The 23478-nt window shown below is 38.8% G+C and overlaps 1 protein-coding gene across 3 annotated transcripts in view; it reads left to right on the top strand.

Moving 5' to 3' along the window:
• The window catches only part of IL1RAPL1 (interleukin 1 receptor accessory protein like 1), a 704387-nt gene that overhangs the window by 519218 nt on the left and 161691 nt on the right, over positions 1–23478 (top strand). The window lies entirely within an intron of this gene.

Here is a 23478-nt window from a genome sequence, read left to right as displayed (position 1 = left end):
CTGGTGAAGTCCATTGTGATGAATCAGAGCACATAATACTTTCAGCATTTATGAGTTCAGGCTGTTAGAGGCGTGACTGCTTTTGTTATTCTGGTTACTTCTGATCCATATCATATGTTATTTCGGAAATGTTAGAGAGCATATTCTTTTTTTTTCATCTAAAAGAATCCTTGCACTTTAGGAGCGTGCTTATTTCAAGGGATTGTCACACATAGAGGAAAATTTCTAAAGAGATATGAGTTGAAAGCGTCTTGTGTTGGGTATCCCAACCTCAATTCTAAAATCTTTGGAAGGAAAAGTCATATGTTGAAAATGAGCTTTGCGTCTTTCACAAGGTCAGAAGTTTGAAGTATCCCTTGTTTGGAACTTAATCCAGAGAAGCTCCAGTGCTCAAAAATCTCTCTGATCCTTGGTTGTTCAGAAAATGGATTACTTAAGTTGCAGCAATCTTCGTTTGCAAATGTGCTTTTGAACATGCACACATAGATCAACATATATGTGGTTTTATATAGACTGTGCAGTGGAACAAATCTTCATAGATTCTTGCTCAACCTCATAATGGATAATCCTATAAATGTCTGTGGTGACTGTTTCAAAATCTATCTCTGATGATAGAAATCTGTGTTAGTTTTAGAACTTCTGCTTTACCCTCTTTTAGAACATGTGAGCAACCTGTTTGTGATATCCCTCCCTTAAAATGTCTAATTTAGTATCTGATGTGTGTGGTAGCTGGTTACTATGATTTCTGGTCTTTTCTTCCCCACTACTCCAGGGAAAAGATGCTCCTAGCATTGGTACTAAAATTATTTTTTGGGTTAAAGTCTTTTCGTGCTATCACATATTAGCCAGAGACCTATATTGGTTTAATGACAAATAGCCAACATATTTGTTTTATTTAAAAAATAAATCCCTAGATTGGTTTTATTGCTAAAAAGCCTCTTCCTTTGTGTGTAAATTCCCATTGAAATAGGAGACATATATGGGCAACAGCTGGAAAACTTTAAAATATGGGGGGATTATATTTTGGTGTTTGTTCTGGTACACAAGATAAAGATTTACATATATTAGGTGTGGCATATATTTAGGTTTAAGGACTACAGAGGTGTTTCAGATATTGATTAATTATTTTTCGACAGGAAAATGAAGTGTATGGGTTTTCATCAAAACAGAAGTTTGAAAGGATACAGGATTTCATAAGAAGGCAGGTTGCGTTCAATATACTTGTTACATGTCTGAAAGAAAGATAAAGGAGCAGGTGAAAGAGATGAAACAATGTCCTTAAAACAATTACACAGGTCACTATTTGTGATATTCAAGGTAAAAGACTTAATGCAGAGTGTAAGTAACCTGGTGTGAGAGGAAAAACTTTGGGGTTTTTGACCATGTGTTGGCCTGCACTACACCAGCCTTGCTGACAAAGAATGGGATACTTGTGCCCTAGGGGCAAAAGAATGCTTACCAGGAAGCTAGCAGTGCTCATCAATAGAACTCTAAACTAGATATAAAGGGGGAGGCAGACAAAACCTGTCTTGGTAGAAGAAAGCCTGGGAATGGCACTCCAGTGTCTGAGGGACAGTGAGATAGTGAGACCTTTTGGTCTACCACCTCAGAGGAAATGGGGGACAGCAAAGATGGAAATCTTATTGATGGGTTAGAAACTACAGTGAGTAGTCACTTAGGAATTAAGACTATTCCACTCAACACCAAGGTGGGATAAATAGACCAACCAAAGCGCACTTACACCAACGCATGCAGCACGGGCACCAAACAGGAGGAACTAGAAGTCATTGTACAGCAAGAATACTATGATATAATTGCCATCATGGACAACCTACATAAATGGAGTGCTGCCATTTCCAAGAGGAAATACTTAAGAGACCTGCTCAGTCAATTAGGCATTCACAACTCTATCTGGCCAGATGAGATCCACCCAAGGGTACTAAGGTAGTTGGTGGAGATGTTCAACAAACACCTTTCCATCATCTACCAGCAGTCCTGGCTAACTGAATAAGTTCCACTTGACAGGAGGTTGGCAAATATTATACCCATTTACAAGGAGTCGAAGGGAGGGAGGATCCAGGGAACTACAGGCTTGTCAGTCTGACCTCTGTGTTGGTGATGGTCATGGAGCAGGTCATGAGTGCTATCACACAGACACACAAGAGAACCAGATGATCAGGCCCAGTCAACACGGGTTTATGAAAGGCAGATCTTGCCAAACTAACCTGATCTCCTTCTATGACAAGGTGACCCACTTAATGGATGAGGGAAAGGCTGTGGATATAGCGTGCCTGGACTTCAGTAAAGCCTTTGTCACCATTTCTCACGGTATTCTGCTTGAGAAACTGGATCACAGAATCACAGAATCACAGAATAACCAGGTTGGAAGAGACCCAACGGATCATCGAGTCCAACCATTCCTATCAAACACTAAACCATATCCCTCAGCACCTCATCCCCCCGTGCCTTAAACACCTCCAGGGAAGGTGAATCAACCACCTCCCTGGGCAGCCTCTGCCAGTGCCCAATGACCCTTTCTGTAAAAAAAATTTTTTCCTAACGTCTAGCCTAAACCTCCCCTGGCGGAGCTTGAGGCCGTTCCCTCTTGTCCTGTCCCCTGTCACTTGGGAGAAGAGGCCAGCACCCTCCTCTCTACAACCTCCTTTCAGGTAGTTGTAGAGAGCAATGAGGTCTCCCCTCAGCCTCCTCTTCTCCAGGCTAAACAACCCCAGCTCTCTCAGCCACTCCTCATAAGGCCTGTTCTCCAGCCCCTTCACCAGCTTTGTTGCACTTCTAGCAACTGGCCACTGGCCTGGTCAGGTGCATCCTCTCCTAGGTTAAAAACTGATTGGATGGCTGGCCCCAAGGAGTGGTAGTAAATGGATTTAAATCCAATTGGAGGCCAGCCATAGGTGGTATTCCCAAGGGCTCAGTGTTATCTCCAGTTCTGTTCGCATCTTTAGCGATGAGGGGATTGAATAATTAGTAAATCCGTGGATGACACTAAGCTGGGCAGAAGTGCTGATCTGCTTGGGGGTTGGGAGGTTCTATAGAGGGATCTGAACAGGCTGCATTAATGCGCCGAGACCAATGGTACGAGGTTTAACAAGGCCGAGTCCTGCACTTGGGACACAACAACCTCATGCAGTGCTACAAGCTTGGGCAAGAGTGTCTGGCAGAGAAGAACCTGAGGGTACTGATTGACAGCTGGCTGAATGTGAGCCAGCAGTGTGCCCAGGTGGCCAAGGAGGCCAATAGCTTCTCGGCCTATATCAGAAACAGCATGGCCAGCAGAACCAAGAAAGTAATTTTGCCTCTTTACTCAGCATTGGTGTTCATTTTGGGGCTTTCACTACAAGAAAGACATTTTGCTGCTGGACCTCACCCAGAGAAGGGCAACAAAACCTGTGAAGAGACTGGAGAACAATTCTTATGATAGCTGGTTGAGGAGCCTGGGGTTATTTAGCCTGGAGAAAATGGGGTTGAGGGGAGACCTTATCACTGTGTACAACTACCTGGAAGAAGGTTGTAGCAAGGTAGGTGTTGGTTTCTTCTCCCAAGTGATAGGCGATAGGATGAGAGGAAATAGCCTCAAGCTGCACCAGGGGAGGTTCACATTAGACATTAGGAAACATTTCTTCACGAAAAGGGTTATTGGGCACTGGAACAGGCTTCCCAGGGAGGTGGTTGAGACACCATCCCTGGAGGCATTTAAAAGTTTGGTTGATGAGGTGCTCAGGGATGTGGATTATTAGTGGATAGGTATGGTTAGACTTGATAATGTTAAAGGTCTTTTCCAACCAAGCGATTCTATGATAAGCTGTAGATTTAATTTATTTAATTTTATTATCTTTCTTCTCTTCTCCTTATTTTTAAGGTTAACTTACTTTTTCATTCGAAATACCCATGCTGTGCCTTGGCATGCTATTCCTTGTTTAAATAAATTACATTCTGTTGTATTTCATCTGTATATATAGTAAATAAGAGAAAAATCATATTTTTCAGTACCCAGTTATATTGCAGCACTTTTTGCTGGCAGCTTGTAATGACATCTTTAAATCATGCATATCATTTGGCTTTTTATTCATAAATCAACAGGGAAAAACCCCAGGCACTGAAACCACCTCCTAAGTTTTTTAGTTTACTACAGAGTTGGCAAAACCTATAACAAACAATCATTATTTACACTAGCAAGGATGCTTCGTTGATTTTATATTACTTAATCATTATATCTCCTCAACCGCAAAACAGACTTTGAACGTTGAATGGGTTTGGTGGGTTTATTGTGGTTAACTTGTGATCTGAACCAGGAACTTCATGCATGCATGTTTTTCAAACAAGAGCTAGCTTAATATCTGTTTTCGTTCTGTTATCTTCTTAAGGGATATGATACTTGTAAAATAATTTTCTTCGTAATAGTCTCCTTTAAGATTTCTATACTATTCCCCTTCCTCTCTCCCCAAATACTGTTTGACAACTTGCTGGCAGTAAATGTTAAAGTGACTAATTACACTGCATACTCTACAGCTGTAGTGTGTTACAATGCAGGCTAGAAAACGGGTGTCTGGCAAGGAGTCCTGGCTTCAGGAACCAGGTCACTAATACAGAGTGGCTGGATGGAGGAACAGTGCCGGTGCTTGATTGATGAGATGTGAACTGTACCAAAAGCAGCCTCTCCAGCCTTTTAGCTGAACGCAAAGTCTCTAAGCAAGTAGCCTTCAGCAAAATGCAAGTGAATTAATCTGGAGACAGTGGGGAGAGACTCAAAGATTAATGTAATTTTGAAAGGGTCATTAAAAAAGTTCTCAGCAATTCACATACTGTTAAAGATTTATCAGGGTCATAACATTGCCCTTTCATAAAACTGGCATACTTTATTCAGCAATATGTCTATAGGTATAGGTATAAACTGCTTGAGCACAAAACCAAAAAACAATTTAAAGCTTTAATCCATAATTGCTTTCAAAAGAATACAATTTAATTTTCACTATTAAAATATTCAAAAGCACATGGAATTAGTTGTAAAGTTAAATTACTAAATCATAGTTGTTAAATATATGCTTTCAGTGTTACAGCTTGTGCAGAGACAAGACAATTTAAGACAAATACAAGACATCACTCTATGACCTTTTACCAAGCAAGCACTTCTCATAATTGTAATTGCCTTGGGCTAGTGAATGCAACCATTAAACTAATTTTCACAAAAATAGTACATGTATTTGAAAAGATCTGTCATACTTCTTTGATGCCTAAGTTACAATAGTTTGGTACAATTACAGCCAATTAAATCAGGTGGGGAAAACTGCACTTAATCATGTTAGGTTCTTGAATAAAAAGATCTAGATTTTTTTGGGTAAGACCTATAAAGTATTTCCTGTATCCCCAGTATGAGTCCAAACTGGGAACATTTTGTTTTAAGATTTGTGCACAGTAATCTTCACAGATGCCTAGCAGGAAAAAGAAAAAAAAAAAAAGACTAACTACAGGCAATCCCTTTTGATGCCAGTGAGGTGGTTTGGTGGTTTTAAGAATTTTCTCATCATCATCCATCCATTCAAATGTCACCCCTGCAGTACAGGTGGAGAACTAATTTTTGAGTGTGGGGGTTTTTTTTGGGTTTTTGGGTTTTTTTTGGATCATGGACTTCCATTCCTAGTGAGATAACCAACAACTTACTTAAAAGTAGCTTCATGCTGAAGAGTTAGTTTACTTGCTGAACCTGCTGCCTGCAGATGATACATAGGAAGACCAGACCATTGGGTTTGCACCAGCTAAGACATTGTAAGAATGGTCTCAGTCTGGGCCATCTGTCCCAGAGAGAGGGCTTTCTCTCTGTACATGAGTACAGAAGTTGTAAGCACTGCTCACAATTTTAGTACAAAATCCTCTAGGTCTGCCTAAAGAGCTAGAGAATTGGAGCTATGTGTCCTGCATACAGGTCCACTGTAAAAACCTCTGGAAATAATTTCTACTAAGGAGTACCATGGGGACTGGTATGAATATTAATAAAGTTGAACATAAAATACCAACAAAAGTGCTGAGCAGCAGGAAAATCATTAAGTAAAATGAATGTATTTAAGTAGTTACCTTATGACAGTGTACTTTAATACTTCTATATGCAAATAATTCTCAGCAGATAGAAGGATGATAGGGATTCTGCATGTTTTGAATTTCACTTCTCAAAAACATCTGTTCTTTCTGCTATTCAACAGAAGCTATTAGACAGTCTATTTTGTTTCCTTGAGTCTTCTACTTTCCTTAGAGGTCAGTAGGATTTTTCTTACCATTTTTCCAATTTTCACGGTGTGTAGAATTTGTCTACTAAATTTTCCAAATTTTAGCCATTCTGATATTACAGAAAGGTAGTACAGTAGATGCTAACGGTATCTGACCATCTTTTATTTGTTTCAACGGTTTATTATTTATTTTACAATTAGCACATAGACATCAGTGTAGCTTTTTTGTGTTCATCTCTTGTCTTTTTCCATTTTCGTATTTCCAAAACACCAGAATAATGAATGTTATAGCTACTTAAATATCTGGGGAGGATCAGGAATGATAAAACATTGATAATGTCTTTATCAATGACCTGGATGAAGGCATTGAGTGCACCCTTAGCAAGTTTGCAGACAACACTAAGCTGGGTGGAAGTGTTGATCTGCTGGAGGGTAGGGAGGCTCTGCAAAAGGGATCTCAACTGCTGGGCTGAATCCAATGGCATGAGGTTTAACAAGGCCAAGTGCCGGGTCCTGCACTTGGGGCACAACAACCCTATGCAGTGCTACAGACTAGGAGAAGTCTGTCTAGAAAGCTGCCTGGAGGAGAGGGACCTGGGCGTGTTGGTCAACAGCTGACTGAACATGAGCCAGCAGTGTGCCCAGGTGGCCAAGAAGGCCAATGGCATCTTGGCTTGTATCAGAAACGGCATGACCAGCAGGTCCAGGGAGGTTACTCTGTACTCGGCACTGGTGAGACCACTCCTCGAATACTGTGTTCAGTTCTGGGCCCCTCACCACAAGAAGGATGTTGAGGCTCTGGAGGGAGTCCAGAGAAGAGCAACAAAGCTGGTGAAGGGGCAGGAGAACAGATCTTATGAGGAACGGCTGAGAGAGCTGGGGTTGTTTAGCCTTGGGAAGAGGAGGCTGAGGGGAGACCTCATTGCTCTCTATAACTACCTGAAAGGAGGTTGTAGAGAGGAGGGTCCTGGCCTCTTCTCCCAAGTAAGAGGTGATAGGACAAGAGGGAATGGCCCCAAGCTCCGCCGGGGGAGGTTTAGGCTGGACATTAGGAAAAAATTTTTCACAGAAAGGGTCATTGGGCACTGGCAGAGGCTGCCCAGGGAGGTGGTTGATTCACGTTCCCTGGAGGTGTTTAAGGGACGGGTGGACGAGGTGCTAAGGGGCATGGTTTAGTGTTTGATAGGAATGGTTGGACTCAATGATCTGGTCGGTCTCTTCCAACCTGGTTATTCTATGATTTCTATGATATCTTCAGACAGTGAAGACAACTGTTTAGTATAAAAATGGAAATGGTCATTAATGAGGCAAATCCCTTTTAGTAAGTAAATGTTAAGGTGTATTTACAGTAATCAAAATGCTAACATGCATTTAAATCATCTCAGAATATCTGATTGTAGCTTTTTCTGACATTGATTCATAAAATTAAGAAAGTCTGTTCCATACAGTAGTTCTTTAGATTAAAAACATATTTCAGATGTTCCGAAGTCTGCTGCCAAGACTCAGCTGTTAATAACTTGGCTGACACTTGCAAGCTAGCACTTACAAGTCTGTATTTTCAAACAATGACACTTAGCAAATTTTCCCTTATTCTTTATAAAAGGTTTAGCAGTGAAAAACCTGTTTTAGAAAAGCTTGAATGAGCCTCTTTCTCATGTAAGTTCTTGTGTCAGAACTCCCATGCAAGGTTGTTCTGGCATGGGCAAAACAGAGGTGGATGGGAACAAAATGGTTTCCCTTCCTCATCCCAAATATCTTTGTTATAGAATACTTCAAGATGACTGAGAAGATAAAAAAAATACTAATATAAAAAAGGATATTTCTTCATGGTCCGTTGAACCTGAGTGAGTTGTTTTACTCGAGTTCAATACGTGGTTTTGGACTAGATGACTAGATGGTTGAAGTCCTTTTGAACTTAGCCATTCTGTGATTCTGATATTTTACATAATTAGTGCACTCTCAGAAACCCTCTTTGAAATAGTCATACATTGATGAAACATTCTGATTAATATATAAGGTAAAAATTACAAAAACTTTCAGTGATGCTTTCTATTCAAAAAGATTATTGCAGCCTGCTTTTAATATCTTTACAATATTTGTTTCTGAAATCTGTTTTTTTTTAATCTGTCCAAAATAGCATATGATTTTCTAGTGTGATTTGCTGTATACTTATTTTGTTGTTGTTGTTGCTTCTTTTCACTGCATTTATTTCATCTGGTATATATGGTATAGTTTCATTTGGTCAGAAGTATTTATTAAAGCTGATTTTCTTCCTTTCTCTCTAAAAATGAAGGAGGAGGGAGCAGAGAAGATGTGCATATATCAAGGGCCACACATTCACTGTGACCTCTTCTGCCCTCCAGATTGCTGACTAGCAGTGAGGTTTTCCCCAGGAAAATGACTATGGCATTACTCCAGCATTCTTCCACACCACAAATTTTTCCAATTTCTTGCTTATTGATTTCTGATAGCTTGAATTCACCTTGTACTTTGAAGCTATTTGTGCTCCCAGAACTGAGACACAGAACAATGCCTCTAGCTTTATACTGGCTTTATTATCTGTTTCTTTATTTTTTTTTCTGTTCCTGTTTTAAATGAAATAAATTCACTTCAAATTTATCAGAAATTAGTCTGGCTGAACAATGCTTAGCTTGTAATGTAATGATGAATGTTTTAGAAATGCACATGAACGATAAGTATATACATATGGGACTGGTTTGGAACCCCACAAGCACTTGATAGATTGGGTTCTATCAAAATAAGTAGGAAAGTAATAGAAGGGGAGAAATCTTCAAGTGCTGCAAGAATTTGAAACTTTGCATTTATACATGAAGCAGTTAATATCAGTAGAAATGCATGATGTTTTCATGCTTTCCTCCACTACGCCTTATGCAAAGTGAATTAGAGAGCGATTCACTTTCCTTCTCATTCCTTCCTCTCTGTCACTGAGTATGATTGAAAATAATACATATTCCTAAGACAGAATATACTCACAAGTTTCCTTTTTCTGTAGTGCTTTTTACTTTCTTTTGAGTCTCCATTGTGGCAATCTACATTTGCAATTTGTGATTAGTCCACTCAAGGACTAATTTAAGTTAGTGCAATGTAGACTATTAAGCTTGCCACCACCCTGGCTGAGGTACTATTCCTTGTTACATCACTTTTTATTGTGTGTTCCTCAGAGATCAACTCTGAACAGCTGTAATAAGGCTTTAACTGGATTTGTATTAGAAAAATAAGGAAGCTGAGCAGAGGGTAAGGAAGCAGAAAGGAAGCCATAAACATGAGGTTTTTCAAACTTCTAAAAATGTAATAGTAATTACCTTTTTCTGTTGATTTGAAAAATAGTGTCATTACTTAAGTTTGCGCTAATCTGATGCTTTCAGTGTTTTTTCCCAGGGCTATATAATATGGAGCAGTAACAAGAAGGGCTTTTGATAGCTTTTGAATCCCAAGTGAAACCCTCTTGTACTAGTAAAAACTATGTCAAGTTAGCTGGATGGCAGTATGCCATAATAAGGGAGAAAAATTCCTTATGTGCCACCAACAAATGTTAAAGGTAAATTAAACATCTGAGGGAGGCAATAATTCCCAGATCCTCTGTGGGAGAAGTTGCATGAATGAAAAAAACATATATTGTCACTATATTTAACTGAGCTATAAGTGAGTCAGAATGAAAATGTTAGAATCATCTCTATGCTTTTGACACATATTCTGGCTCTTTATACATGATACAGAGTGGCTAGTTTTCCAAAAATACCCAGTAACTGTGGGCTACAGTGGGAATGTGGTATCCAGAGACTCTGAAAATCCATCTAGATAGCTGTCTGCATATTTTAGTAATTAAATTATATACTTTTAAAATACAGTTTTCTTATCCCTCACCCTTGTTACTACATGGAAGTTACTAATATAATTACTATGAATCTGAATCATCCATAAAATCATGCTTAAATCGGTGTATACCTGTTTTCATTTAAAGTATAAGAAAAGACCTTCACAAGCTTGAGAGCTGGGCCTCATGAAGTTCTATAAGGCCAAGAGCAAGGTCTTCCACCTGAGTGAAGGCAATGTCAAGCACACTTCCAGGCTGGGCAGAGGATGAATTGAAAGTAGCCCTGAAGAAAAGGATTAGGGGAATTTTGGTGGATGAGAAACTCTACATGAGCTGGCAATGTATGTTTGCAGCCCAGAAAGCCAACTGTATCCTGGGCCATATCAGAAGAAATGTGACAAGAGGTCAAGGGAAGTGATTCTGGCCCTGTGCTCTCATGAGAATTCACATTGAGTATTGCATTCAGTTCTAGAGTCCTCAGCACAGAAATCATGTGGATATGTTAGAGTGAGTCCAGAGGAGGGCCACAAAGGTGGTCAAAAGGCAGGACCACCTCCCTTTTGAGGACAGACTGAGAGTTGTGGTTAAGCCTAAAGAAGAGAAGGTTCCAAGTAGACCTTATAGCAGCCTCCCAGTTCTGAAGGGGGGGCCTACAGGAATGATGGGGAGGGACTTTATCAGAGCATTTAGGGATAGGACGAAGGATAATGGTTTTAAGATTTTTAACTTTGTCCAACCACTGTTTTCTGTTTCTAAAGGAAATTAAGATAAGATTTCTTTAAAACAAGTCAACTAAAGACATTGAAGGCTGTCGTCATTTCCCAGTTACATTATCTGAAAAAGAAAAAATCCAATGTGTTCTACAGTTTGCCTGCAATGGTGCATTTTATCACACTAATGTAATTTAAAGATAGAGATTTGTGTTGTTGGTGGGTTTTATAAAAAAAGCTATGTAATAGGAGTATTATTTTCAAAAAGATTTTCTGGGTTTGGAGCTTGTTTTCAGATATTTTTACAACTAGGGTTTGGGTTTCTTAATGCACCAAACATTAAATTATGGTTGTATAACTACAAGCTCTGTTAACATTTCTGCAGACCAAATGTTTTTGATGTCTAATCTCTTTTTTGGTTGCCAAGTAACTGTATGATATGTGCTAATATAGCATCTGCCATACTGGGTTTGTATAGTGACCTTTATTTAAAGCTTAGTACATCAAATAGACAGTAACTGCAGGTTAAGGGAGGTGATTCTGCCCCTCTATTCCTCTCTTGTGGGACCTCATCTGGAGTATTGTGCGCAGTTTTGGAATTCCCAACATAAGAAGGATATGGAACTGTTGGAACAGGTCCAGAGGAGGTCTACAAAGATGATCTGAGGGCTGGAGCACCTCCTATGTGAAGACAGGCTGAGAGAGTAGGGCTTGTTGAGCCTGGAGAAGAGAAGGCTCCAAGCAGACATTATAGCGACCTTCCAGTACCTGAAGGGGGACTACAAGAAAGCTGGGGAGGGACTTTTTACAAAGGCTTGTAGTGATAGGACTAGGAGAAATGGCTATAAACAGGAGAGGGGCAGATTTAGAGTAGACATAAAGAGGGATTTCTTCACAATGAGGGTGGTGAGGCACTGGAATATGTTGCCCAGGGAAGTTGTGGCTGCCTCATCCCTGGAGGTGTTCAAGGCCAGGCTGGATGGGGCCTTGAGAAACCTGATCTAGTAGGATGTGTCCCTGACCATTGCAGAGATGTTAGATCTTTAAGGTCCCTTCCAACTCAAACTGTTCTATGATTCCATGGTTATCATCCCCAGGCATGTTCCCCTCTCTCCTCTTATGGCAACTGTGTAAATTTTGGGGAGTTTCATGTCTTATGGTAGAAATTGATTTCCTACCGTGTTACAAAACTGAAAACCTATGGAAACTAAAACTTCAGGGCTTAGACTGAAGATAATGCAAACCTCAAGTCCCCTGTGTCACGATGTCTGCTGTTACAATGGGAGGGTCTGCACACACAATGTGGTACCAGATAGAACACCTGTGCAATAGACTGTAAAGTTCTGCAGTGCAATTTGCATGGCATGTCCCCAAACTGCACCCTCATCCCATCTACTGCATAGCCACAAACTACCTAGGACATCCTGGGAATTCTCCAGACTTTCTAAACCTCTTTCTTAGTGCAAATACTGCTAAAAATTGCACATGGAAACCTGCTGGAGATTCTTTGGTCCAATCTCTTGCTAAGAGCAGGATCAGTGAGGGCAGGTTGCTGAGTTGTATAAAACTGGGTTTTGAATATACTGAGAGTGAAAACTCTACAACATCTCTGAGCAATTTGTTCCTATGTTAACATCCTTATAGTGAAGAACAATCTTTTTAACATTTAAGTGGAATTTCCTGTTTTTCAGTGTGTGACCATTGCACCTTGTCCCTCCACTGACCCTCACTGAGAAGAGTTTTTATCTGTTGTCTTCCTTCGCTCACCATTTTTTTTTAAACATGGATGAGATCCCTCTTAGTCATCTTTTCTCCAGGCTGAGCAGTCCTAGGTCTCTCAGCTTCTGCTTGTATGAAATGCTTCAATCTCTTAATCATCATGGTGACCCTTCAGTGTCCTTATCCTGGTAGGTCTACATCTCTCTTCTACTGGAGAGTCCAGTACTAGACCCAGCACTCCAGATGTGTCTCATTACAGCTGAGTAAACGAGAAGGCTCACCTCCTTCAACCTGCTAGCTGCTCTGGCTGTGCAGCCCAGGGTGCTGTTGGTCTTCCTTGCTCCAAGAGCACACTGCTCGTTTATGTCCAACTTATTCTATGATCTCAGAGTCCTTCTCTGCCAGTCTGATTTTCAGCTGGTCAGTTCCAGCCTGTACTGGAGCCTGGGGTTATTCCTCCCCAGGGACAGGATTTGGCATTTCTTTATGTTGAACTTCATGAGGCTTCCATAAGATTATTTCTGCATCCTGCCAAGGTCCCTCTGATCAGCAGCACACCCATCTCATCCATCAACCATTCTACCTAGTTTTGTGTTCCATCATCCAGGCCACTCGAGAAGAAATTAAACAGTTCTATCCCCAGCACCAATTCCCTAGGGTACACTGCTGGTGGTAGGCCTCCAATACGACTTTGTGCTTCTGATTGCAACCATCTGAGTACAGCAGTTGAGCGAGTTTTCAACCCATCTCACACACTTAGTCACTGGTGTGTCAGCGAGGATGTCATGTGAGATAGAGTCAAAAACCTTGCTAAGTCAAGATAAACTGCATGGAGTTCTTCTCTCTGACCCACTGAACTAGTTATTTCATCACTAAAAGCTATCAGATTGGTTAAACAGAATTTCCCCTTTGTAAATCTGTGCTGACTACTCCTTATCATCATCTGGTCCTTCATATGTTTGGAAATGGTTTCCAGGCTTATTTGTACCATAGTGTTCCTAATTGCAAGGTGAGGTTGACCAGCTTGTGTTCCCAAGATCCTCCTTCTTGTTTTTCTTGAAGATGCATGTCGCATTTGCTTTCTTAGAGTCCAAAATCTCCTAACTTAAATGCAAAAAAAACCCACTTGAATGGAACAGATCAAAAATAGCTGCCTGAGAGGAAAGAAAAGTTAATGTGAACTCAAAGAGACACACAGAAGACTCACAGTGTTCGCACAGCACTCACAGTGTTCACACAGCACTCACAGTGTTCACTAAAGCAGAAATTATGAATTTTTCTCAATTTTTGGGCCCAAGAAATGATGGTATGTGCAAGTTTCTAGCAGAGCAAAGACAGATTCAGAAGACTAAATCACTGAAATGACTTGGAGAAAGAGATGTACAGTTCTATGACAGAATCAGAACAGAGACAATGAGACCAAGTCACCTTTTAAGTCGTATCATTTTGAAATAGAGCAACAGAAATAAAAAGCTGACTACAAATCCTGAAAGAGCAAACTATGCAATAAATAAAAGCTTTAATTGCAAGGCCATTAAATGACAGCTCTTTGGAAACATTGAATTGATCAGGGTGTATAGGATCCTCTTCCCTTTACAATGCCTCTTCAGAGACTGAGAAATCTGATTCTGAAATGTCAGCATTATCTGAAGAAAGATTAAATTATGAAAATAAAAAGAATAGAGTATCTAGAATTTGTGTTTAAAGGTCATGAACTACAATATTTCGAAGGACTATCTACCCTAATTCTCAAAATAAGGAGAGAATAATAAAAGCAAGACAGGAAGAGATTCCCACACATTATTATTCTGTTCCTAAACACCTTTCACTAAATGACTTTAAATGAAGGAAAATACACTCCAGTTACTTGCACTTGAAATCTTATTCTGAGACAGATTATACAAAATAATAGGTCAAAAATAAAGCTAATGATAAATTCAGGGGAAATTTTTCAATGATTGTGAAGAAATTGAGGAAGTGAAATAACAAGGAATAACATTAAAGTGAAGCTAAATAAGAAAACGTAGGTATCTCTAATTAATCAGACAATAAAAATGAAATTTTCTGGGAGTCACCCAGCAGGGATAATAATTGTTAAGAAAGTTTGCGTTTGGTCTAGTCACAGGGAACATAACCCTATGATAGTTCCCCTCCATTTTTTCTATATTTTCACTTAGAGAAAAAATGAAAGAGAAGTGAGTAAGGGGGCTGATGTAAAAAAAAACTATGACAATATGCAGCGTGTGTTACAGAAAGCTAGTTTGAAGTTAAATGTGTCTGGTTTTGTACTTTTTTGCCTAATCCTCGTGCTTTATGTAACTCTGGTTTGCTTCATGAATATGTAATCTATTCAGGTAGCCCAATTGTTAAGTGTACTGCATATGTTCCTATTTGTTTCAACAGCCTTATACATGATTTATATAACACAGCGCTCCACTGAAGACTTTTCTATACAAAGGCATAACTTAACCTGTAGATATAGGAACAAAATAATACTCTTATGGGGTCTAATTTCAAGTAAATATGTCTGCAAGTGGTTACAATAAGGGTCACGGTCCATATAAATTCCTCGAAAAAATCATTAGTATAAGCTTCCAGAGATAAAAACTGCTAGGAAACAATGTTCCAAAACTATTAATTTGTCTTGGAATAGAACAATAGCAGAAACAGCAGCACATATATTTTAACTGAGGTGAAGCGGGTTTGCCTAATCCTGTTCTCACACAGTGGTAAGGGCAAAGTTGTAAAATTATAGAATGAGCCCAAATAAACCAGGAGCAGAGTGCATGAGTACTAAAACATGCAAATTCTGGTGGTCTTCTCAGTTTAATTTGTCTACTATTTTTTGTCACTCCAAGTGCAGAAGGTTTAGAGACTGCAAAAAATGTCAGATCCTATTGGCTTATTTTATGCATGTCCTGTTAATGTGATAAGAAACACTCCTCAAATAGTACAAAAAATGCTTATGCAAAGCACCCACTTACGGAGGAGAGATGGCTGTTTTGGCCTACAGGATTTATATGAGCCAGTCACATAAACATGGCAAAACAGACAAAATTTCTACTGAATGAAATGCTGGTGAACTTTATCATTAAGATAAAATATTGGAATCTCCTGGTGGTAGTGCTCATGGCTGCATAGTTTCATTCTTTTGTGAAGAAAAGCATTGATTTCAATTCAACACACAGATAATATATCACATGCTTCTTTATACCAATAACAGCAGCAACTGTCTTCACCATTTCTCAGTTTTTTTCAGAGAATCTGATGATGTCTCTTAGATGGAAGCGGAGGGACAGGTTTAACAGAAGATGCAGACAGAATAGGCTATATTTTTGATCCTTCAGTATTTTTGTATTTTGTATTTCTTCTTTTTTTTTTTTTCTGGTGGGGAGCAGGAATCCTGTTGCTATAATATAGAGTCTTTTAGGATCAAAGCCTTGCTTTACTCCTTCATTTCCTCTTTCTAAGATCAAAATATAAATTCTATATCCACCACACAGAGACCAATACTCTCAAGATGTTAAGCTGATATTTCACTCAATAGTTTTAACTACAGATAGGCTTTGGATTTTTTTTTTTCTGTATTTCAAGACTATGTTAGCATCTGTGATGACAGCATTTTGATTATTTGTACTTCTTCCTTAGAGACCACTGGGAACTGTCACTGTGTGTTCAAGAAAACTAACAGAAGAAAAAGAGCAATATATACATCTTCTCTGAAGCCACAGGAGTAGCACAAATGTCACATCAGATTCAATTAGAGATGAGCAGATAATGAAAATCCAAACATCTGGCTGTATTTGCTCTTCTCCGCCAGTATACAACCTGTTGTTAATCACAGGAGACTCAACAAGCTTAAAATGTTTTGAAAGGCTTCTTGGAAATATATGCATCTTCTAACGTTTCATTTTAACAGTGCCTCTTTACTCATCACTGAAGCTTTTGCATAATGAAGTGCTTTCTATTAGCTATGATTTTATCTGCTTCTGCAGTTTCTCCCAGGAAGTGTTAATATTCTATTTACTGCATTACGTAATTCTTTCAGGAAAAATTTCTTTTGTAAAATAACAAAGATTGTAACTTCAATTTGGAAAAAAAAAATCGGAAGGAATTATTAGGTGTGATAAATGAAGACCATTTTCATTTATATGCCCATAGCATAAGAGTAGTTAGTTTTTTATTAATGTATGGTAAGGAGAAGACAACAAGAAAGACATTAACTGAAAGAAGAGGCAGATTTTTTGTCTCTCAGTGCAATGTTTATGGGAACATTTCAGAAGATAAAAGCTGATCTTCAATCAGTCATAGTGATTACTAAGTCACATTAAGTAGCTCATTTAGTGATATGCCTATGGCTTCACATGTATATGTATCTGCCCTCAGTTTGAACTACGTGATTCAGGGTAAAACCAGGCTTGTTCACACAGTGAGGCAGAGTATTCTTTCAGGGCTTCTGCGCAACTCATGGCATACTTGAGTTTAAATGATGCCTTTGTGGATGAAAACTAATCTGATTGACACTGAGAAATGAGATTTAAGGTTGTTAGAAGTCTCAAGCAGTTATAAAGATTTTCCCTTTTATGAAAGACCTTGCTATATGTTTATTTCTTAAAAGACAATGATTTTTCTAGTGATATATATATAAATGGGTAGGGCTATATCTATGTCAGGAGAAATAAAGAAAACAATTCAACACCTTTGCATTTTATTAGCTAAGTTTTACTCTGCTCATAATTCCTCTGAGAAACCTCAGAGATCTCAGTATTAATATCTACCTAGATAAGACTGTTCATTATTTCAAGACTGAAGGTGTAGGCTGCATATAATTAATTTTATAACCTACTATAGACCACTATAGCGTTATTTCATTTACAGACATCATTATTAAGAAAAAAAAAAATCCAGAAGTATTCCCCATTGTTTTCCAAGGCATTGCAGCTGTCAACTGAAATGATATAGTTTTTCCTCCTGTTCTTATAATTAGTGGTAATTGCTAAATATTGCCATCTACAGCAGCTTATTGTAAATGAGGGCTTTCTGATGACAGTGATTTATTATTTCAAGTACCTTCCCATGAAGATTTTTATGTGACAAGCTAAAAAATAAATCTATTGTTTTAATCTCATTTCAAATCTTTTCGTTTGGCACTGGTATAAGATTATCATTTTTGAGACAATGTTTGGTTAAATGTTGCAATGTAGTATTTAGAAGGGTATGCACACCACTCCACACGCACTTCATAGCCAGGCACTGGCCAACCCTGAAAGAGTGTGGAGTGGGTAGTAGTAACATGCCCAAGGCTTCAGCTTTATAGTCAATCAAACCTAACACCCCTCCTCTGAGGTGCCTTGTCCCTAAGGTCATTTGCCTGTGTCAAAAACAGCAGAATGAGGAGAGGATGAAAACATACCCAGGCTCAGAATATCACTAGTAAAGTAAATTATAATGAGGAATTCTTTTAGTTTCCTGAGGCTAACTAAGAGACAAGCAATCCTTCTGAACTGTAAGGTGAATTCAAAGAAACAGTGTGGATTTCGAGGAAAGAACTCCATCTCCCTAGTTTCCTTTATTTCCAAGTACAGGAATATTTTGCCTACACATAGTAATGATTTCTTTCCCCAATTTAAACCTCTGCTATCTTTGCAATATCTTTCAGTGATGTATTAATTTTTTTTTCTAAAATTGGTCTAAGTTCACAAACACATAATATTTAATCTCATTGTATTCTCTCAAATCTCAGAAAAATCAGAAGAGTTTTAGTCCTCAGTAAGTAAGCATTACTTCAATAGGTTGAACAAGAATTGTTGCAAAGTATAAGTAACTCTGACCAGGTAAGGCAGCCCTTCCTGTTATTTTCTGTCCTTACAGGACGTGTCCAGGCTATAAATTGCTTTTCCAAGTCACAGACTACTTCACACAGCCCTATCTGCCTCTAAAAAACTAAGACTATTTCAATCAATAAAATTTTCAAGGAAGATTCTTAAACCGCTTTAGAAACAGATATAAACATATGTTCCACTATTTTTATTTCCAGATTAGTACTATTTTGATGAACAGTTTGGTTTAAGCTTTTCTCAATTTACTGTGTTGCATTGCAACAGGTGGCTGGTCTCTTCAAATAACAGAATTTTGCATAAAGAAAATTTTCGTATCCTGTGACCATAAACATCTAAAACTAAAAAGGCAGCTTAGAAAAAGGAGTAGAGAAGTAGGCGGATGATGTAAAAATGTTATCTTATGGCTAGTTTCCAGCTGGATGAGTGATTGTCGTGGCTCTCAGTCTCATCACTGCAAGACAAATTGTTCAATATGTTTTAAACGCACATCTAATCTGATAGACATGGAATGTGAATTTAGGAACTTACTTTTTTTGAGAAGGATCAAAATGAATCTTAACGATACATTTGAAATGAAATATTAATTTTTAATACAGCTTCAGAATTGGTTGCTTCACTGACGTTGGGGTTTTTTTTGCTTTAGTTTGTTTCTAATGAAAACAAGTTTGACACATAATTGTTTCCAAACCATCCATCAGTTATGGTTTAGAAATCAAACATAAGATAGGCTGTTAACTTGATTTATGATCCAACAGCTTTTCTTTGAAAGAGTTTTACCTGTCAAACCCCATTTTTTTGAGGGAAACATACCAGTTTGCATTAACTTTGTCTAGGATAAGTTTCTTTACTCTTCAGTGGGAAACCAAAAAAAAAAAAAAAGACAAAAAAAAGAACAGCAATAGAGAAAGACAGAAAGAGAAACAAAGAGGGGAAGGTGAGGAGGAAGAGAATGAGAGAAAATTGAACCCATGCACCAGTAAATAACAAAACCCAGGAGCTATGTTTCTTGCCAAGAGGCTTGAGAATTCCCTCATGCAAGAATAGAAATATGAACAGTGTTCCTCTTATATGAAAACTATGTTTATAACTACTGCATGATGGGAAGAGGACCTTCTTTTTATGTTTTTTAAACATTCAAAAGAATTATAGTCCTTTACATGCAGTACAGATCAGGAAGTGCTTTGAAACCATGGATATTTTTCTAGGATGTGAAAACTATTGCCTTCCTACATGTATTCATAGAAAAGAAAAGAAAACAATAAGGTTTTTAACCAGCTGTCATTGTAAATTCTGCAATTTTTATTTGATTTTGCTGTTTTGTAAAAGTGATAAGATTGAATTTTTATTTTTCACTATTCAGTTTAATAGGCAACTAATTTTAGTAGATAACTGTGCCTCAATATATCCATCTGAAAATTGTCTCAATTTTTTAATAATCTGTGGCATGATGGGTTGACACATTTAAGAAGGCACAGCCCAGAAGGAAATGAAACAGCTTCTAGGAGATGCATAGGTCTACTTCAGAGTTTCTAAACTACATGAGGATTGCAGAAACTCTGTGCTGTTGATTAATATTGCTATCTATGGAGAGTGTAAACTTGAAAGGGGGAAGAGGCAGCTGAGAAATTCCCACCTCTATCTCAATCCACATGGATTAATTGTCATTGAAACATTTGAACCCTTAGCAAGTTTGCGGACAACACTAAGCTGGGAGGAAGTGTCGATCTGCTGGAGGGCAGGGAGGCTCTGCAAAGGAATCTGAACAGGCTGGACCGCTGGGCAGAGTCCAATGGCATGAGGTTTAACAAGGGCAAATGCCGGGTCCTGCACTTGGGGCACAACAACCCTATGCAGTGCTACAGACTAGGAGAAGTCTGTCTAGAAAGCTGCCTGGAGAAGGACCTGGGGGTGTTGACTGACAGGCAACTGACCATGAGCCAGCAGTGTGCTCAGGTGGCCAAGAAGGCCAATGGCATCTTGGCTTGTATCAGAAACGGTGTGACCAGCAGGTCCAGGAAGGTTATTCTCCCTCTGTACTTGGCACTGGTGAGACCGCTCCTCGAATACTGTGTTCATTTCTGGGCCCCTCACCACAAGAAGGATGTTGAGGCTCTGGAGCGAGTCCAGAGAAGGGCAACAAAGCTGGTGAAGGGGCTGGAGAGCAGGTCTTATGAGGAGCGGCTGAGAGAGTTGGGGTTGTTTAGCCTTGGGAAGAGGAGGCTGAGGGGAGACCTCATTGCTCTCTATAACTACCTGAAAGGAGGTTGTGGAGAGGAGGGTGCTGGCCTCTTCTCCCAAGTGACAGGGGACAGGACAAGAGGGAATGGCCTCAAGCTCCGCCAGGGGAGGTTTAGGCTGGACATTAGGAAAAAATTTTACACAGAAAGGGTCATTGGGCACTGGAACAGGCTGCCCAGGGAGGTGGTTGATTCACGTTCCCTGGAGGTGTTTAAGGCACGGGTGGGCGAGGTGCTAAGGGGCATGGTTTAGTGTTTGATAGGAACGGTTGGACTCGATGATCTGGTCGGTCTCTTCCAACCTGGTGATTCTATGATTCTATGATTTGCAGGCTAGTAAATAGATAAAATAACGAACACTAATGGCGTTGATTGACTGTTGGCACATTTCAAATCACCTTTGAATATCTGATATTTTAAGTATACCGAGACATTCACAGTATTTTACTACAGTCTAAAACTCTGGAATGTTGAATACCCACAGGTGCTTTTACTTTTCCAGATGAATGAAGGTGTTGGTCCTGGGAGATATGATGGCTGGTAGTATAGACATTCCTACAACAGTGCTAGGTCGATAAGCATCAATAGGGAACATAACATCAAAATAATGATGTTTTGCCCCAATTTAAGATCTTAGAATTTTATTAAACATTAATAAAGCCTGGCCACAAATATTAACTGCCACTTTAAAACATGGTGTATACCTCTGGAGAACCTTTGTTTTAATGTTTTTATGTACTCTCTGATTTCAGGACAGAGTGAATTCTCAGCAAGGTGGAAGGAATGGGTGACAAGGTGGAGGGCAAAGCTGCTGTTTAGGGAGATGTTGACGAGATGGAGGAAGTCCTGGAGTTTAAAAAAGCAAAATGTAACGTGTTGCTCCAGGAGTGGAATAACCTAGTGCAGCAGTACAGAACTGGGGACTGACTGAGCAGCTAAAAGCTTTGTAGGAAAGGTCTTGGTAGCTCTGCTGGACAGTAAATTTTGCACGAGTTGGCAAAGGATATCTACACAGCTTTTGGGGAGAATTCAGCTAGCACATCTAGGAGGTTGATCCTTCACATCTGTTTATATCTGTGAGGGCACATTTGGAATGCTTTGTCAAATTTGGGGCTTCCCAGGATACAAAAAGACAAAGATGTACTGGATTAAGTCTGGTCCAGGACTACTAAGTGACTGGGGGCTGGAACAACTGAAGTGGTGAAATCTCGTTCCACAGAGATGTTCAAAACACAACTGGATGAGGTCCTGACACCCTGTTCTATTGGACCAACAGGAGATTGGACCACTTAGGCTCTAGAGGGTCTTTCCAGACTACATGCTCCTATGTTTCTGGTGCAAGAGTTGTGTGTCTAATTTATTATTTTTGTTAACATTTTCTTTATAAATTATCTGTTGAATCTTACAAGTTATGAGAAAATTAAATTAGGCACAAATTTTATAACAGCTTCATACTGTTATTGAAGGATGATTTGTCTGAATATATTCAACAATCTGTGTATATTCATTTAAAAGAAGGGAGCCTCTTAGAGACCTGAAGAACAGGATCACAAAAGTAATATAGATCTTTTCTTAAACAGAGAAAAATATTATTTTCTAATCTACTTACTCATTCAGTTCTGATTAACTCCATGAGTTACTGTATCTTTAGTTACGGTAAGAGAACTTAGTTTGCTTGAAGAGTTTCAAAACAGATTTAGAACAACAGTGACTCAAAAGACATTATCTGATGAATGGTAATTGAGTTGAGGATGGCAGAACTACAAAAATAAATTTAAATTCATAATGGATGATGTTTGAAAAATGTCAATGTGCTGAGTCTTTACAGAGGAGTTAAGAAATCAGAATGACTAATTTTGCAGTTTAAGAAAAAGTATGTTTCAAATCTACTTCCTTTTCACTCACTTTAGACTCCAAGGAGGTGGGGGGGGGGAGAGAGATATTGCTGAAGTCTTTCACAGCAGTGGCTCTCTACAAAGTCGATATTGCAGAATGATTTCCTGTAGAGAGTAGAAGCTGATGTTGGAATAATGAAACGAAATAGGATCTGTGGACCAAATAAAGTTCTTTTTCCATCCTTGAAGACCTTTTCTTTATTCAGTCCAGACCAGATTTTACAGTCTGTTCAGATACAGCTAACTCTCTGTAAAGCAGAAACATGAGTTGATAATGGATCTATTCTGTAATTGCTGTGAGGTCGAAATTAATACTGTAGATCTTAAAGGGCATTGATAATTTAATCAAAAAGCAGAGGAAACATAATAAAGAGAATACAACTAAATCTCTCCTGCAATTCAACTGACAGTAGATGAGTATGTTTAGTAGATTAAATGCATACACATGTAGCTCTGTGTGTGTGTTTCAGTAAGAAAGGGAACAGTGAATTTGACAAGTTGGAGGGAACAAATATTCTAGAGTTATATCAGAATGTCAAATGCATTTTAAATCTCTGACAGCCCATAATCTGTGTTAAAGACTGAAATATGAATTAATGTTGAAAAGCAAAATATCAAAACATTCCAGGGGACTACAAAAGTTGGTGCTTTCCCATGAACATTATTAATTTGAAAGGAAAAAAAATGAATAAACTTTTCTTCATATAGCATGCACTTGTCTGTTGGAAGTTAGTAAAGAGTACACTACAACAAAAGTATTAACAACCAACGTAATTTCTATGAATTAAGTTTACAGATGATTAATCTAGTAGAACAGCTGCATTATTTAGCTGCATCATCTGAACATGCTTCAACAACCTTCAGGAGGATTTGGACCACTACAAAACTATTCCTATTCTACAATTTGCCTAAGTCTACTAAAATTATTCCAGGGTAGATCAAAAAGGGGGCAGGAAGTCATCTTATTACAAATTTTGGCATTATTTACTGTATCCATCTCTTGGAT

This window comes from Phaenicophaeus curvirostris, chromosome 1, assembly GCF_032191515.1.
Source record: "Phaenicophaeus curvirostris isolate KB17595 chromosome 1, BPBGC_Pcur_1.0, whole genome shotgun sequence".
Taxonomy (NCBI): domain Eukaryota; kingdom Metazoa; phylum Chordata; class Aves; order Cuculiformes; family Cuculidae; genus Phaenicophaeus; species Phaenicophaeus curvirostris.
Note: the sequence above shows the minus strand (reverse complement) of the source record. Positions and strands in the feature narration are given on the sequence as shown.